The 17,052-nt window shown below is 44.8% G+C and overlaps 1 protein-coding gene across 6 annotated transcripts in view; it reads right to left on the bottom strand.

Moving 5' to 3' along the window:
• EML1 (EMAP like 1) overlaps nt 1-17,052 on the bottom strand; it is a 199,021-nt gene that overhangs the window by 89,095 nt on the left and 92,874 nt on the right. The gene's annotated exons all lie outside the window — the stretch shown is intronic.

The raw sequence follows: 17,052 nt of genomic DNA, 5'->3' as shown, positions 1-17,052 counted from the left end.
CAACTCATCTTACACCCTTCTTCCCTTCTCTTTCTGAGTTCCTGTCAAACTATCCTTTCTCTCTTACTTTAAGGATTTGTATCTGCTGTTGCCTTTGCCTGAAGCATTTCCATGACCAAGTTCTGTTCTTTCAGTCTCAATTCAAATGGGAGTTTTTCAGAGAATCTGGCTAATAACCTTTCCTAAAGTTGTTCTTTTCAATCACACTCACCTTGTTTCTTTTCTTTTCTTTCTGGACATGCCATGCCCTGGTGACTCAGCTGGTAAAGAATCCAAGACCTGGGTTTGATCCCTGGGTTGGGAAGATCCCCTGGAGAAGGGAAAGACTACCCACTCCAGTATTCTGGCCTGGAGAATTTCATGGACGGAGAAGGCAATGGCACCCCACTCCAGTACTCTTGCCTGGAAAATCATACGGACGGAGGAGCCTGGTAAGCTGCAGTCCAGGGGGTCGCTAAGAGTCGGACACGACTGAGCGACTTAGCAGCAGCATAGTCCACGGGGGCTGCAAAGAGTCAGACACGACTGATCGACTTTCACTTTCACTTTATGTACAGAGGAGCCTGGTGAGCTTCAGTCCAGAGGGTCACAAAGAATGGGATTCGAATGAAATGACTTAGCACACATGCATGCAGTTTGCAGATGCTAGGTCCCCGATCAGGGATCAAACCTGCAGCGGAAGTGTGCAGTCTGTATCACCGGACCACCAAGGAAGTCACATCCATCTTCTTTCTTTCTTTCATAGCATCACCATGAACTAATTATATAATCACCTTGCTTGTTTGCTTACTGTTTATGTCTCCTAACTAACATGCAAGCATCATCAATCTCTTCTGCTTCTGGGTATGATGACTTCTCTTGGATACCCTGCAGAAAGGCATTGTTAAGCCTGCAAACCATACAAACAACAGAAGAAGTACTGGAGCGCGGACACAAGCACAGAGACTACAGTGGGAGTTTGCACTCGCTTGGTGGAGGGAAGATGGGGAACTATAAAAAAAAAAAAAAAAAAACAACTCCCCTTTTCATGATTTTTAGCCCTGGGCTAAGCGGTAAACTCACAGGTGGGTGAGGACACACGTGGAAAAACCTGCAGTCTTTTTGTCCCTAAAAAATAAAAAAACGAAGTCTGAAAACTGTGAACACTGTAGAGAGTGGGGAAATGCCCAAATGAAAAAAGCTAGAGGTGGGCAGGTCTCCAAACTCTGTCTCTTCATTTCTGACTGAATATCATGATATAAAATAGCACTGAAAAACTCATCAGACAATAGCGTTTGATTAATAACATGTTTTCTGAGCCATAAAATAATCTGCTTATGGAAAGTGAAAGTGAAATTCGCTCAGTTGTGTCCAACTCTTTTGCAATCCCATGGACTATACAGTCCATGGAATGAATTCTCCAGGCCAGAATACTGGAGTGGGTAGCCTTTCCCTTGTCCAGGGGATCTTCCCAACCCAGGGATTGAACCCAGGTCTCTCGCATTACAGACGGATTCTTAACCAGTTGAGCCACAGGGGAAGCCCAAGAATACTGAAGTGGGTAGCCTATCCCTTCTCCAGGGGATCTTCGTGACCCAGGAATTGAACTGGGCCTCCTGCATTGCAGGCAGATTCTTTACCAATTGAGCTATCAGGGAAGCCCCCAATCTGCTTATAGAATCATATTTGTTGAGTTGTCCAAGTGGACAGCAGCTTTGAGCAGGGTGCCACATCCATCGGCGGGGCCTGAACACACAGAACGTGCTGGCCAGCAAGCCCTGGACGGGACTCAGTCAGCCTCTGTCGTTCAACCTCATGTCTCATAATCAACATCACATAATCCAGCATGTAAGTCAGGCAGCTATCTGCTGCTCTATATTATCAACATTTATGATGCAAAACAGCATTCCAGTGGCCTGTTTGTACATGCGTGCATGCCAAGTCGCTTCAGTCGTGTCCAACTCTGTGTGACCCTATGGACTTCAGCCCGCCAGGCTCCTCTCTCTTCAGGCCAGAACACTGGAGTGGGTAGATGTTCCCGTCTCCGGGTGATCTTCCCAACTTGGGGATCAAACTCCGGTCTCCGGCACTGCAGGCGGATTCTTTACCATCTGAGCCACCAGGGAAGCCCAAGAACCTCCGTATCTGCCTTCAAACACAAGTGATTAAAAGCTTAAACGTCTGGTCTGCTGAAGAGGCCCTCCACTTGTGAGACTGGCTGCAGCTCTCCCAGGCCACATAACTGCAGTGCTTATCAGATGCTGCCGGCACCGCTGCTTTCACCGCCGTGGAACGTCTTCTGCTCCCAAGGGGAGTGACCCTAGAGATCAGACTCAGGCTTCTGGCAGCAGCGGCAGCTGCCTGGAGTTCTTAACCTTGTGCACAGAAAAGGCCAGTGTTGTTACCCTGCCAGTTCAGCTGGGGCCAAGCTGATTAGCATAATGAGCTACAAAACCCCAAGCTCGGTTTAACCAACACAAACCATTTCCAACCTCTGTGCATGGCACAGCACAGGATGGGCGAGTGCATCTGAATTCCATCAAAGAAAACCTCATGAGATTGGGAATCCGGCCCACATGAAACCTTCACAGGTTATTTATTTAAGTAATTTTCTTTCGAAGGCCTCTAAAGTTCACCTACAGAGGTCATTAAGATGGTGTTAACAAGAGGGCAGCTTGATCGGTTTTCAAAGTTTTCGCATTCTTTCAAGCATCACTGCACTTTGGGGTGTGTTAGGGGAAGCCTGGGAAAAGATGATACTGTCTGTATTATCACCTCTTGAGTTTTTAACTAGAACTGGCTGTGGCACTGCTCATTTCCTCAGGAAGACCTGGGGATCTATTTACACAGGGCGGGCAGGCTGTCCCTTTATCTCAGTATCGGTAACGATCCCTCAGATGGCTATGATGCTGTGTGCGAGGGGGTGGACAGGATTTAACGTGAGGCAGGACCGGCCCCACAGTGGGGCGAGCACCTCAGGGCAGATGTCTCAGCGGGCCAGCTGCTCTAGAAGACACTGTGCATCCTCTGCCAGCCACAGACCTTCCTGGGGCTGCAAGTCCAGCCTCCTGGCATTCTGTCAAGGTCTGAACACATTTCAGAAGACTGGTTCTTGGAAAAGATAATGATCAGGGTTACCTGCACTGGACTGTCTGGGTCCTGGGGCTTCTGAGAGGACACTGACCTGGGAGTCAAACTCAGCAGGGCTCAGCTCCTGGATCTGGCACTTACGAACCGTGTGAGCTTGGCCAACGACTTGACCCCTCCAGGAATAACACCATAACCTGTCTTCTGAAGTTCTTGTGAGGTCAGAGGTTAATGTATACGAAACATCAAATAGGATGATGGCAATGGGTGCTCAACACAAATGGTAGTTTAGTATTTTCTTACTTGTTCATATCGCTTTATGGTTTTTAACTTTTTATTTTGTATCGGGGGATAGCCGATTAACAGCGTTGTGATAGTTTCAGGTAAACAGCGAAGGAACTCAGTCATACATATACACGCATCCATTCTCCCCCAGACTCCCCTCCCATCCAGGCTGCCACATAACACTGAGCAGAGTTCCATGCGCTACACAGTAGGTCCTTGATGGCTATCCATTTAAAATACAGCAGTGTGTACAGGTCCATCCCAAATTCCGTAGGTAGTCTAGGATTTCTATAGTTCATTGCTGCTAATATTGTTTATCACAGCAAACAGCTAACACTGAAAACAGTGAAATCAACTTTAATAAGTTATTGAACACATCCTGCAAGTATGTGCAGTGTCTGCCCCATGAGATAGGCGGAGACTAAAGTAAAAAGTACCATTTCTGGCTCTGCAGCACCTTGATCAAGCTGAGGAAATGTGACATAAGCTGAAGATGAAGAACAGTTTCATAACAGTCCTCTGCCATGACAGTAGGGCTTCCCTGTTGGCTCAGATGGTAAAGAATCTGCCTACAATGCAGGAGACCCAGGTTTGATCCCTGGGTCAGGAACATCCCCTGGAGAAGGAAATGGCAACCCACTTCGGTATTCTTGCCTGGGGAATTCCATGGACAGAGGAGCCTGGTGGGCTACTGTCCATAGGGTTGCAAAGAGTCGGACACAGTGAAGCGACTTAGCGTGCATGCAGGTGCTGTCATGGGAAAGTGTTAGTCACTCAGTCGTGTTTGACTCTTTGCAACCCCATGGACTGTAGCCCGCCAGGCTCCTCTGTCCATGGGATTCTCCAGGCAAGAATACTGGAGTGGGTTGCCATGTCCTACTCCATGGGATCTTCCCAACCCAAGGATCAAACCTGCGTCTCTCAAGTCTTCTGCATTGGCAGGCAGGTTCTTTACCATCTGAGCCACCAGGGAAGCCTTGACAGCACCTGACTAGTGGCCAAAACACGTACCAAGCATTCCATCCAGGGCTCCATCTGGACTTGCTTCTTACGAGAACCTAGCCAAACGCCAGCTTCTTTCTGAGTTTCAAGTGACGTCAATAGGCCTGGTAGGTCCTATAGCACGCCTGGTTCCGTAGGTAAAAAGGTGACCTTGAGCTGTGCCGTTTACCTGGTCTTCATGCTGCTATTTGTGGCTATGACTTTCGAGCTTAATTACTGTTTACAGTAAAAAGTGGCACAAAAAGATCTTCAGGTAACTTATGTGTTTTATTTTATTAAAAAGGCAAGGAAAGTACACTTTTTTCTTCATTCATATAATTATCTCATTACCTAGAGATAAAAACAGACTCTTGACTCTAAATATCCTGGTGATATGAAGGTGCTGCTGTTATCTGAATGATGTTCCAGGCGGTCAACGTGGGGCTATTCAATTTAGAAGGTGAACTGAGAATCTGTCGCCTTTATTTTGAGGTGGCCTCTCTTTTCCTTAATTATTTAAAACATTAAGGATAGCACCAAACAGTAATAGCTACCTTCACTTCCCACCCACCATGTGCCAAACCCTGGGTCTTATGGTGCATTATCTCCAACCCACACGACTTCTTCTTTTCCTTTTTTTTTTTTGGCCAGGCCCTGCTGCATGTGGAATCTTAGTTCCCATACCAGGGATCAAACCCATGTCCCCTGCATTAGAAGACTCGAGTCTTAACCACTGGATTACCAGGGAAGTCCTCATACAACTGGCTCCATCTGGGTGTCATGCCTGTTTCAGAGATGAGATTGAAGAAGTTAGGCTTCTCACCCACATCATCTAAGTCATGCAGTGAACGCAGCAAGGCAAGGGCGAGCCTTTACACGGGACTCTGGAGTCCCTCCAATTGACAAGTACTCATTCCAGTAGGACGTGTGTGGTACTAAGCATAAAATAAACATATAATTTTTGCATCATTTTACCTTTCCAAAATACTAGACAAATGCTATTTAGAAAAAGTCTTATAGGGTTCTAGTATTTTAGGAACCAATCACAAAAGCAGTAAGGACTAACGATGTCTCAATAATCTGCAGGTAGACATCTCACGTAAAAGCTGGCTTTCTGTATCATGCACTGCTTGCAGAAAAGTTATACCACGACAGCATTCACTAACAAAAGAAATACGGGACCAGGCAGTGCAGACACGCAGCATGTGCTCCGTTACTCTCAGGTCTGGATTTCAGCCCTTCTGTCAGATCTGCGGCCCTGGACACCACCCCTGGCTGAAGGGTTCCAGCTTTATTTCACTTCTAAGACTCTGGCTTCCCCTTTGATCATCTGGGTAGGTCAGGAACTGAGTCTTGTTCATTCCGGGGCTGGACCTGCCACTTGAGCTCTGGCTCTGAAATTCATCATATCATAGAAAATGACAAGAGCTGACCCTATCCCATTAGTAAACCTGTTTCAAATGACGTTGAGCTCATGTTTGTATACTTGATTGTAAAAGAATTCTATAGCCCCTGACTGATATAAAATACTATATATATAAATCAGTCGCTGCCATTGTGACTGATTAAAGGAGCTTCAGCAGAGTCTCTTGAATCTGGAAGGAAATCGTATCAAGATCTTTTATGAGTCTTGCGTTGTGAAACAGTGATGCTGGACACCTGAAAAAACACATAAGATCACCCTAAGAAGCGATACGTGCCTCATTTGAATTTAGATGACACAGAGCTTAAAGCTAACAAACCTCCCATTAAATTCAACAAGATGTTACTAAGCATCTTCTGGGCCAGACACTGTGACCTTCCTAACCTTAGGGCTCCCTACCTAGCAGAACAGAGACTGGTCAACAAATAACTATCCCAGAAAAACGGACACAGATCAGAGAGCAATTAAACTGTCCCCACCCCATCTCCATCACGCACTGGGCAAAAAGCCGGCTGGAGATGTAACACAGGGACTAGACAAACCTAGAGCAAAACACAGGTGGAGCGCAGAGTAGGGTTCCGGGGGAGCTGCTGGGTTTCAATTAATGCATGACAGATGAAACAGAAGGGAAAGAGTAAGAACAGTCACTTATGGAAAGACCAGCCTTGAAATTCTCTGGTTGTGTATTTAGGAAATGTGTTGATTACTTTATCTTGAAATATGCTCTAATTTCATTTTGCCTAACGATAGTTACCAAGCCAGCAAAGACTTCCCACAGAGCCCTGAGATTTCTTGAAACCCTTAGAATGCTTATTTAACACTTAACACTTTAATGTTCATTTCTAATACTATACACACTTCCACATGCGCACACACACACACACATAGACACACACCTGCATGCACACACACCCTTAACTTTGCAGAAGAAATTCTGTCTTGTTTCTGTTAGAAATTTAAAGACCTAGATATCGTAAAATGGTTAATACCTTTTCCATCCATTTTACGTTTTTTTTAACCTTGAATTTTCCAGATTTAATAAATATCTTTGACAGCCTAGTACATGTCAAGCCTGATTTTCACTTCAGAGAACATGACTTTAATGAGCACAGTTCATGTAAAAGCAACACAAACCTGCAGGGGGTGAATTCTACAAGGGAGGAAAAGTATTTTCAAGACATCCTTTGAGCAAACATCTTGAAGTCTCCCAGGACTAAGGACCAGGATTACTAAACCTCAGTGCCCCCAAGAGCATAAGCAAGCAATGACATTAAAATCAAGAAATTAATATAGTAATTCTAAGATCTTTGACTCTAGTGTGGTCATAAAGGAATTCTTATCACATGGGGAAAAGTGAGGTTTCCGGTAAGAGACATCCCCACTGTACAGTTTTAAAACAAACAAGAGATGCTCCCAACAATGTGTGAAGTGATTGGCCCTAAAACTTGAGCTTTGCTCTGAAGTTCAGAAGCACCACACTAAGGCAGGAATGGCATGTCCAGTCTTTGGGACAGCTGGAATGAGGGAGTGGGGCAAGGGGAGGAGGGGGAAGAGAGGGGAGGAGAGGGAAGAGAGGGGAGGAGAGGGAAGAGAGGGGAGGGGAGGGAAGAGAGGAGCAGGGGGAAGAGAGGGGAGTGGGGAGAAGAGAGGGGAGGGGAGGGGGGGTGGGAGAGGAGAGGAGGGGAGGAGAGAGAAGCCAAGAGGAGGGAGAAGAAAAAAGACGAAAGCTTTGTAACAAAGCTCCTAGCAAGTCATGCAGGATCCCCAAATCCTTACCATAAAAGGCAAGATTAAAATTTTGGAGGTGGGGAAGGGGAGAGCAGACAGAATAACAAGCACAAGAGTGGGACTTGATAGAGATCTAAAAGCAGAGCCTACATTTCTATTTCACGTGGAGGCGAGTGCAGCATGCACTCATTTTATTTGTTGTACACCACTCCATACGAGGTCCTCACTTCCTAAAAGGACTTAACAAAAAATATCTAAAAAGGTAGCTTTAACAAGTCTTTATTTGATACAATGGATTTAAAACCTTTCAGTAAAAGAAATAAAATGAAAGCTATTCTCGTTATTTTTTCTATTAATTCCCATTAGTATAAAAATGTTTTGATTTAAAGTTCTCTACAGGTACATTACCCATAACACTGACTGTCTTCTAAAGTGAACTGTTTTGATTAGTTTTAGATAATATTCCCCTGCACGAAAGCCTATGCTTTTATTAATTGAGATGAAGGTCAGAAAAGCACATTTAAATGGCCTGAAATACACCACGGGGGCTAAAGCCAGACCACTGGTTCTTCAAGATACAACTTTTTAAAACATCCTGGAAACCAGTGCTCTGTCTTCAGGATGATAAGCCAGACATGCCTGGTTCATGGATGACCTTACAAGGGAAAATACCTAGGTTCTCATTGTACAGATTACCTTTTAGGTTCCTATCAAAAAAGTGGAGCTACAACACTCTAAGGTTAGACTCTAAAAGGATGTTTGAACTCTAACCTCTCCCAACCACATTCTTTTCTGTAATTACCATTACTGTAAAATTTTTTCTTCCCCCTTTTTTATTGACATTGTGTAACTACATTTTTTTTTTCAAGGTGTCATCAACTTCTGCTTCGAGCCAAGATGGAGCAACAGGGACCGGATTTGCCATCCCACCTAAAACAGCTAAAAAGAACAGACGAGATTTATTATACTGTGGTTTGTCAAGACATGACATCAGACAGTGAGGGCAGTGACTGCTCAGAGAGGACAAGCAAAGAGGTGAGCCCTATGACTGCCCCAGGGCACAGCCAGAAGAGTTCCCAGGAAGCGATACCAGCGGGGGCCAGGTGGAGCCTGGGGGGTCTCCTTTGGTGGGGGAGACAGTGCTGGAAGTCCAGAAAAGCCAAGATGATGAGAGTTCAGAGGGCAGAATACCAAAGTGGAGAGACCCACAAAGAGAGGACACTCCAGGGATGTGCAGAGAATGCCTGCAAGTCTTTGGCTGAGAAGCCGTCAGCACTAATATGTGAGGAGATTACCCGGGTCTTGGGCAGGAGCCACCCAATAAGAATAAAGACAGCCACTCCAGAGCTCACACAGGGCCGCTAACAGTTCCTGTCAGGCTGAGCTAGGGTGGAAAACCACAAAATCCACAGGGTACTGGGTAGAGAACACAGAGGATTTTACCCTAGACTAAATGCTACTCTGCTTCCCCCTAATGAAGCTGAAGGGCAAGACTTGAAAGAATCAAACTGTTTCCAAGTAACTTAACCACATCCCAGAACAAGGCTCAAAAAATTTATGGGAATATAAAATATCCATCTCTCAACAAGGTAAAATTCATGTCTGGCATCAAATAAAAAACCACCAGGCATTCAAAGAAGCAGGAAAATATGACCCATAAGAAGGAAAAGAACCAACTGACAGAACTAACCCAGAAAAGATAGAATTACGAGGCAAGGAAATTAAAGCTATCGTAACTGCATTGCCTACGTTCCAGAAGCTACAAGAAAGAAATGAATGTGTTAGGAAGATGCATGGAAGACATATATTAATATATAAAATAAGGAAAACTTCTAGAGATGAAAACCATATCACACTAGATGAGAGTAACTGAAAGGATGAATGGATGTGAAGAAACAGCAATAGAAACTACCCAAGATGGAATTCAGAGGAAAAAACAGACTCAAAAGAGGGAGGAAGAGATAGAGAAAAGATGAGCGAGAATGAAGCATCAGAAGAGTCATAAGGAAACTTCAAGTGTCCTAATATCTACATAGCTCAAGTCCCTGAGGAGATGAAACCAGTCAGTCCTAAAGGAAAACAACCCTGGAAGGGACTGGAAGGACTGTGGCTGAGGCTGAAGCTCCAATACTCTGGCCACCTGATGCAAAGAGTTGACTCACTGGGAAAGACCCTGAAGATGGGAAAGACTGAAGGCAAAACTCGCTTCTGCTGCTTGATCCAACCATCCACTCTCAGGTATTCACCCAAGAGAAAACAAAAACATGGGCTCATACAAAGACTGGAAACAGCCCAAACGTCCACCAACAAATGAATACCTAAACAAACTGCGGTATGTCCATACAACGGATATACTAGTCGGGAATAAAAGTATACTAACATGTAACTAATAAAGTACATTAACAAGTAACTAATAAAATTCATTAACAAGCAACAACACAGAGGAATGTCAAAACAATTATGCTGAGTAAAAAAACCAGAAAATAGAGTACATGCAGTATGATTCCATTTATATCAAACCACACAAGATGCAAACCAATCTATAACGACAGAATATCAGTGGTTGAAGAGGTGGGTGAGGCAGAACGATGATGGAGGGCTGCAAAGAAACTCCAGGGCTTGATGGCTATCTTCATTATCTTGATTGTGGTTATGATTTCCTGGATACACGCATATGTCAAAACTTATCAAATTGCTCATTTAAGTATGTTTAGATTACTGTATGTCAATGATACTTCCAGAAAGCTTTTTTTTTTTTTTTTTTAGGGAGAAAAGCAGTAGCAGGAAAAACAAGAAAGAAAAAAAAAAAGTATGTACATTTTAATGATTCCAGAAAATCCAGTGTTACAAGGTACCAAAAATCCTTTGTGGAATGAGGCAAAATACGAAAGATTAGAAAATATTTGGCTTGGATAAAGAAACAAAAAGGATAAATTGAACTGTTTCTGGACCTAAAGCTTATAACAGACTTTTTCTTAATGGACTTAAAAAAAAAGAAAAATAGTTTTGATCAAGTTCAGTGCTATATATTCAGAAGTCACAGCAAAACGACATTTCCCCCACCTCCCATCCCCCAATTTAACTCAGAATAGCTTTTAAAATTCTCTTGAAGTTCCTCATTCCAAATTCCATAAAAGAGACAAATTCCCTGGCTCACAGCTGCTGGTTGCCCGAAGCGAGCGGTGCCTCGGAGCCCAGGGCTCAGGTCCAAGACCCTGAAGACGCACTTCCATGGTACCTGTCCCTGAGGGTTGCAGTCTCCCCCCGACCTGGTTCTCTTTCCACTGAGAGTTCAGAGAGTGAGACTGAGATTAAACAACCAACAGAACCATTCGGCGAAAAACACTCAGATCTATCCACAAAGACATTTCGCCTCTGCACATTCAAAACCCTGCTTCCAGCCCCCACCAAAACGCACTGGCAAATACTTCGTGGAGCACAAATCCATCACATGTCACTGTCAAAGAGCATTCAAATAACACAATGGACAATCTAGTTCTCTCATCTTTTTAACATATTTGAAAAGGATATTGGTGCATTTGAGTTGTGGCAGCTTCCCAAAGTGAAATTCTGCAGCCTGATTCTTTATTCAAGTACCGTGTGACGTTTAATCTGAAAGATGAACTCTAGAAAAGATGAGGGGGCGGTGAGCCAAGAGAGTGGGAGAGGGAGGAGATGACTGAAATAACCTTGTCAGTCCAGAACCCCTGGAGAATAACATTCCTAGAAAGCTGAGCATTAGGAGGGGTCATCCTTTTAAGGAGCACAATTTTTTAAAAAAAGTTTCAACCATTTTGTGTAATAACAGAATGATAAAAATGGTCAAAGGACTTGAGTAGACATTTGTCCAAAGAAAATATACAGATGGCCACTAAGCACATGAAAAAATGTTCGACATCATTAGTCATTAGGGAACTGTAAATCAAAACCACAATGAGCCAGCCCTTCATCTCATACACCAGGAGGGGTAAGATCAACAAAATTGAAAATGACAAGTGCTGGCAAGGACGTGGAGGAACTGAACCTTGTGCACGGCTGGTAGGAAAGTATTAATAAACTGGCACAGCCTCTGTGGGACACAGTGTGACAGTTTCTCAAGAAGGTGAACACAGAATTATCAATTACCATTCCACCCCTAAGGTGGTGGCTGCTGTTCAGTCGCTAAGTCACGTCTGACTCTTTGTGACCCCAGAGACTGCAGCGCTCCAGACTCCCCTGTTCTTCACCATCTCCCAGAGTTTGCTCTGACTCACGTCCATTGAATCGGTGATGCCATCCAACCATCTCATCCTCTGTCACCCCCTCCTCCTCAATCTCCAGGGTATACACCACAGATATCTGAAGACAGGGATGTCTAAAGGGTACCTGTGCACTCATGTCATAGGAGCCTTAGTCACAACAGCCGAAAGCTAAGAGACGGGGAATGAAGAGAGAAAACGCGGTCTTTCCACAAACGGACTACTACTCAGGTGAAAAAGACACGAAGTTGTGACACACGCTACAACACGGACGGGACTTGGAAACGCTATGCCAAGTGAAATCAGCAGTTACAAAAAGCAAATACTGTATGATCCCACTTATATGAAGGGCTTCCCTGGTGGCTCAGATGGTACAGAAGGCACCTGCAATGCAGGAGACTCGGGCTTGATCTTTGGGTTGGGAAGATCCTCTGGAGGAGGAAATGGCAACCCACTCCAGTATTCGTCCCTGAATAATCCCCTAGACAGAAGAGGACGGAATGTCTAGAATAAGCAAGTTCACAGAGGCAGAAAGCAGATTAGAGATCACCAGGACATGGGGCTGGGGGGGGGAATTGGGAGTTATTGGCTAAAGGGGACTGTTTTGTCTGGTGTGATGAAAACATTTTGGAAATAGATGCTGGTGACGGTTGTACAACGATGTGACTCTAATTAATGTCACTGAATTTGTGCACTTAAAAATGGTTAAAATCTCAAATTTTGTTATATGTATTTTACCACAATAAAAAATGTACCCCCCGAACTTCAACCATTTTGAATGACTGGCAATGACCCGTCCATCCTTTAGGTCACCTGCTCACCAGGCAGCGGAGGCTGCAGGCTGGACAGGAGCACGGGTGACGTGCAGTGGGAGAGAGAAAGCGTGACGGGCCCTCAGACCACCCCAGAGGTGACCGTGGGTGCTGAGTTTTAAAGGCGTGAAGGAGCCAAACAGAAAAAAGGGCAGCCCAGGACGCGCCGTGTATGTCTGTGTAAGAACAGCTAAGGGAGGGCTCCCAACAAGGGCGCACACACGCACCTGGTGTCTTAAAATAAAGAAAAGCAAGGGTGTGAGGAAAAGGGAAGCTTTGTGCACGGTTGGTGGGAATGTAAATTGGTGCAGCTACTATGGAAAACAGTACGGAGGGTCCTCAAAACACGGAAGACAGAACTACCCTACGACCCTGCAATTCCACTCCTGAAAATGTATCTGGAAAACACGAAAACACTGATTTGAAAAGATACAGGCGCCCCCATGTTCGGAGTAGCACTATCTAACTGCCGGGACGTGGAGGCGACCTACGTGCCCGTCAGCACGTGGCTGGGTAAGGGTGGTGTGGTTAACACACATCCGCAGGGGAACACCACTCAGCCATGAAAAGAACGAAGCTCTGCCATTTGCAGCCAACAAGAATGGACTTGGAGGGCGTTACGCTAAGTGAAATATGTCAGACGGAGAGACAAACACTGCATGATATCACTTACCTGTGGGATCCAAAAAAAATACAACAAACCAGTGAATCAAACAAAAGAGGAGGAGACTCAAGATGCAGGGAACAAACCAGAGGCTACCAGTGCGGAGAGGGGAGAGGTGAAGGGATTTACATAACGAAACCTACTCCCTTACAATGCTGGAGGCTGGAAGCCCAAGACGAAGGCGTTGCAGGGCCGGGTTCTCCTGAGGCCTCACTCTCCATCTTGCAGACGACTGTCTTCTCTGTGCGTCCCCATGAACATCTGTGTCCTCGTCTCCTCTCCTTACACGGACACCAAGCAGGCTGCATCAGGGTCCACCCTAGTGACTGTTAGGGCTTCCCAAGTGGCACCAGTGTCAAGAGCCCTCCTGCCACTGCAGGAGACACAGAGACAGGGGTCTGATCCCTGGGAGGGGAAGATCCCCTGGAGAAGGAAATGGCAACCTGCTCCAGTATTCTCGCCTGGGAAAACTCACAGACAGAGGAGCCTGGTGGGCTACAGTCCATGGGGCTGCAAAGATGTGATTGAGCGCATACGTGCGCGCGCGCACACACACACACACGACCTCATCTTAACCTCATTAACTCTATCAAGACTCTGTCTCCAAATAAGATCACATTCTGAGGTTCTAGGTGGTAAGGGCTTCAACAGATGAATCTGGGAGTAGACACGATTCGGCCCATAACAGAGTGTTTGCAGCACCCACGCCTTCTAGGTCCACATGCGCTACAAGGATATTGACACAGTGCTAGGACCCACCAGGTACGGCTGCCCTGCCAGGGGTCTGCCGGCCGCTAAATGGCTCTCTGTGGACTGTGACCGCCTTCATCACTGTGGTATTTATTCTGCACCTAGTGTGTGTATAATGCCTGGCTCTGAATGAATGAGAAAATAAATGGATGAATTTACTGACACTCTAGCTCACTCAAATCCGTATCTGGAACCACTTTGAATAGTCTTCTCTGCTGTTCTGACCCACAATCGGGTTCTGTCCCCCATCAATACAAAAGTCTGTTTGTAGAACATTCCTGGTCACAACAAAGTTCTAAATGCACTCTGTTCCTGACTCATTTTCTCTCTTTGGCTTTGACGAGACTTCAGCTTTCTTCCTCTAAAATGGAATCACATCTGAAATGTTCAGAGTATCATGTGCGCTTTGCCCTAAGACATCAACCAAGAAGCAGGGTAATACTGAAATCAGACACCACCACTGTCTTACAGAGTGACACCGTCAGTGAGCAAAGCAGAGCGCCATTCACGGTGGGAAAGGAACCAGGGTTCATTTTCACAAGACTGATGGGAGCCACGGAGGGCTGTGGCACGTGGCTCAGTGTAACGATGCTCCGGATGGTAGTCCCCTGGTGGAGGGAGTGGTTGGGACTGGAATGCAAGCCCCTCCTTGACAGGTGCTCAGCTCGTCCACAGAACTTTGTTTTTAGTACTTATTAATGAACAGTATGAAAAGGCAAAATGATAGGATACTGAAAGAGAAACTCCCCACGTCAGTAGGTGCCCAATATGCTACTGGAGATCAGTGGAGAAATAACTCCAGAAAGAATGAAGGGATGGAGCCAAAGCAAAAACAGTACCCAGCTGTGGATGTGACTAGTGATAGAAGCAAGGTCCGATGCTGTAAAGAGCAATATTGCATAGGAACCTGGAATGTCAGGTCCATGAATCAAGGCAAATTGGAAGCGGTCAAACAAGAGATGGCAAGAGTGAATGTTGACATTCTAGGAATCAGCGAACTCAAATGGACTGGAATGGGTGAATTTAACTCAGATGACCATTATATCTACTACTGCAGGCAGGAATCCCTCAGAAGAAATAGACTAGCCATCATGGTCAACAAAAGAGTCCAAAATGCAGTACTTGGATGCAATCTCAAAAACGACAGAATGATCTCTGTTCGTTTCCAAGGCAAACCCCATTCAATATCACAGTGATCCAAGTCTATGCCCCAACCAGTAATGCTGAAGAAGCTGAAGTTGAACAGTTCTATGAAGACCTACAAGACCTTTTAGAACTAACACCCAATAAAAGATGTCCTTTTCATTATAGGGGACTGGAATGCAAAAGTAGGAAGTCAAGAAACACCTGGAGTAACAGGCAAATTTGATCTTGGAATATGGAATGAAGCAGGACAAAGACTAATAGCGTTTTGCCAAGAAAATGCACTGGTCACAGCAAACACCCTCTTCCAACAACATAAGAGAAGACACTATACATGGACATCACCAGATGGTCAACACCGAAATCAGATTGATTATATTCTTTGCAGCCAAAGATGGAGAAGCTCTATACAGTCAGCAAAAACAAGACCAGGAGCTGACTATGGCTCAGACCATGAACTCCTTATTGCCAAATTCAGACTTAAATTGAAGAAAGTAGGGAAAACCAGTAGACCATTCAGGTATGACCTAAATCAAATCCCTTATGATTATACAGTGGAAGTGAGAAATAGATTTAAGGGCCTAGGTCTGATAGATAGAGTGCCTGATGAACTATGGAATGAGGTTCGTGACATTGTACAGGAGACAAGGATCAAGACCATCCCCATGGAAAAGAAATGCAAAAAAGCAAAATGGCTGTCTGGGGAGGCCTTACAAATAGCTGTGAAAAGAAGAGAAGCGAAAAGCAAAGGAGAAACGGAAAGATATAAGCATCTGAATGCAGAGTTCCAAAGAATAGCAAGAAGAGATAAGAAAGCCTTCTTCAGCGATCAATGCAAAGAAATAGAGGAAAACAACAGAATGGGAAAGACTAGAGATCTCTTCAAGAAAATTAGAGATACCAAGGGAACATTTCATGCAAAGATGGGCTTGATAAAAGACAGAAATGGTATGGACTTAACAGAAGCAGAAGATATTAAGAAGAGATGGCAAGAATACACAGAAGAACCGTACAAAAAAGATCTTCACAACCCAGATAATCACGATGGTGTGATCACTCACCTAGAGCCAGACATCCTGGAATGTGAAGTCAAGTGGGCCTTAGAAAGCATCACTACGAACAAAGCTAGTGGAGGTGATGGAATTCCAGTTGAGCTATTCCAAATCCTGAAAGATGATGCTGTGAAAGTGCTGCACTCAATATGCCAGCAAATTTGGAAAACTCAGCAGTGGCCACAGGACTTGAAAAGGTCAGTTTTCATTCCAATTCCAAAGAAAGGCAATGCCAAAGAATGCTCAAACTACCGCACAATTGCACTCATCTCACACGCTAGTAAAGTAATGCTCAAAATTCTCCAAGCCAGGCTTCAGCAATATGTGAACCGTGAACTTCCAGATGTTCAAGCTGGTTTTAGAAAAGGCAGAGGAACCAGAGATCAAATTGCCAACATCTGCTGGATCATGGAAAAAGCAAGAGAGTTCCAGAAAAACATCTATTTCTGCTTTATTGACTATGCCAAAGCCTTTGACTGTGTGGATCACAATAAACTGTGGAAAATTCTGAAAGAGATGGGAATACCAGACCACCTGACCTGCCTCTTGAGAAATCTGTATGCAGGTCAGGAAGCAACAGTTAGAACTAGACATGGAACAACAGACTGGTTCCAAATAGGAAAAGGAGTACGTCAAGGCTGTATATTGTCATCCTGCTTATTTAACTTGTATGCAGAGTACATCATGAGATACGCTGGACTGGAAGAAACACAAGCTGGAATCAAGATTGCCGGGAGAAATATCAATAACCTCAGATATGCAGATGACACCACCCTTATGGCAGAAAGTGAAGAGGAACTCAAAAGCCTCTTGATGAAGGTGAAAGTGGAGAGTGAAAAAGTAGGCTTAAAGCTCAACATTCAGAAAACTAAGATCATGGCATCTGGTCCCATCACTTCATGGGAAATAG

This window comes from Bos mutus, chromosome 21 (assembly GCF_027580195.1).
Source record: "Bos mutus isolate GX-2022 chromosome 21, NWIPB_WYAK_1.1, whole genome shotgun sequence".
In the NCBI taxonomy this organism is placed as follows: Eukaryota; Metazoa; Chordata; class Mammalia; order Artiodactyla; family Bovidae; genus Bos; species Bos mutus.
Note: the sequence above shows the minus strand (reverse complement) of the source record. Positions and strands in the feature narration are given on the sequence as shown.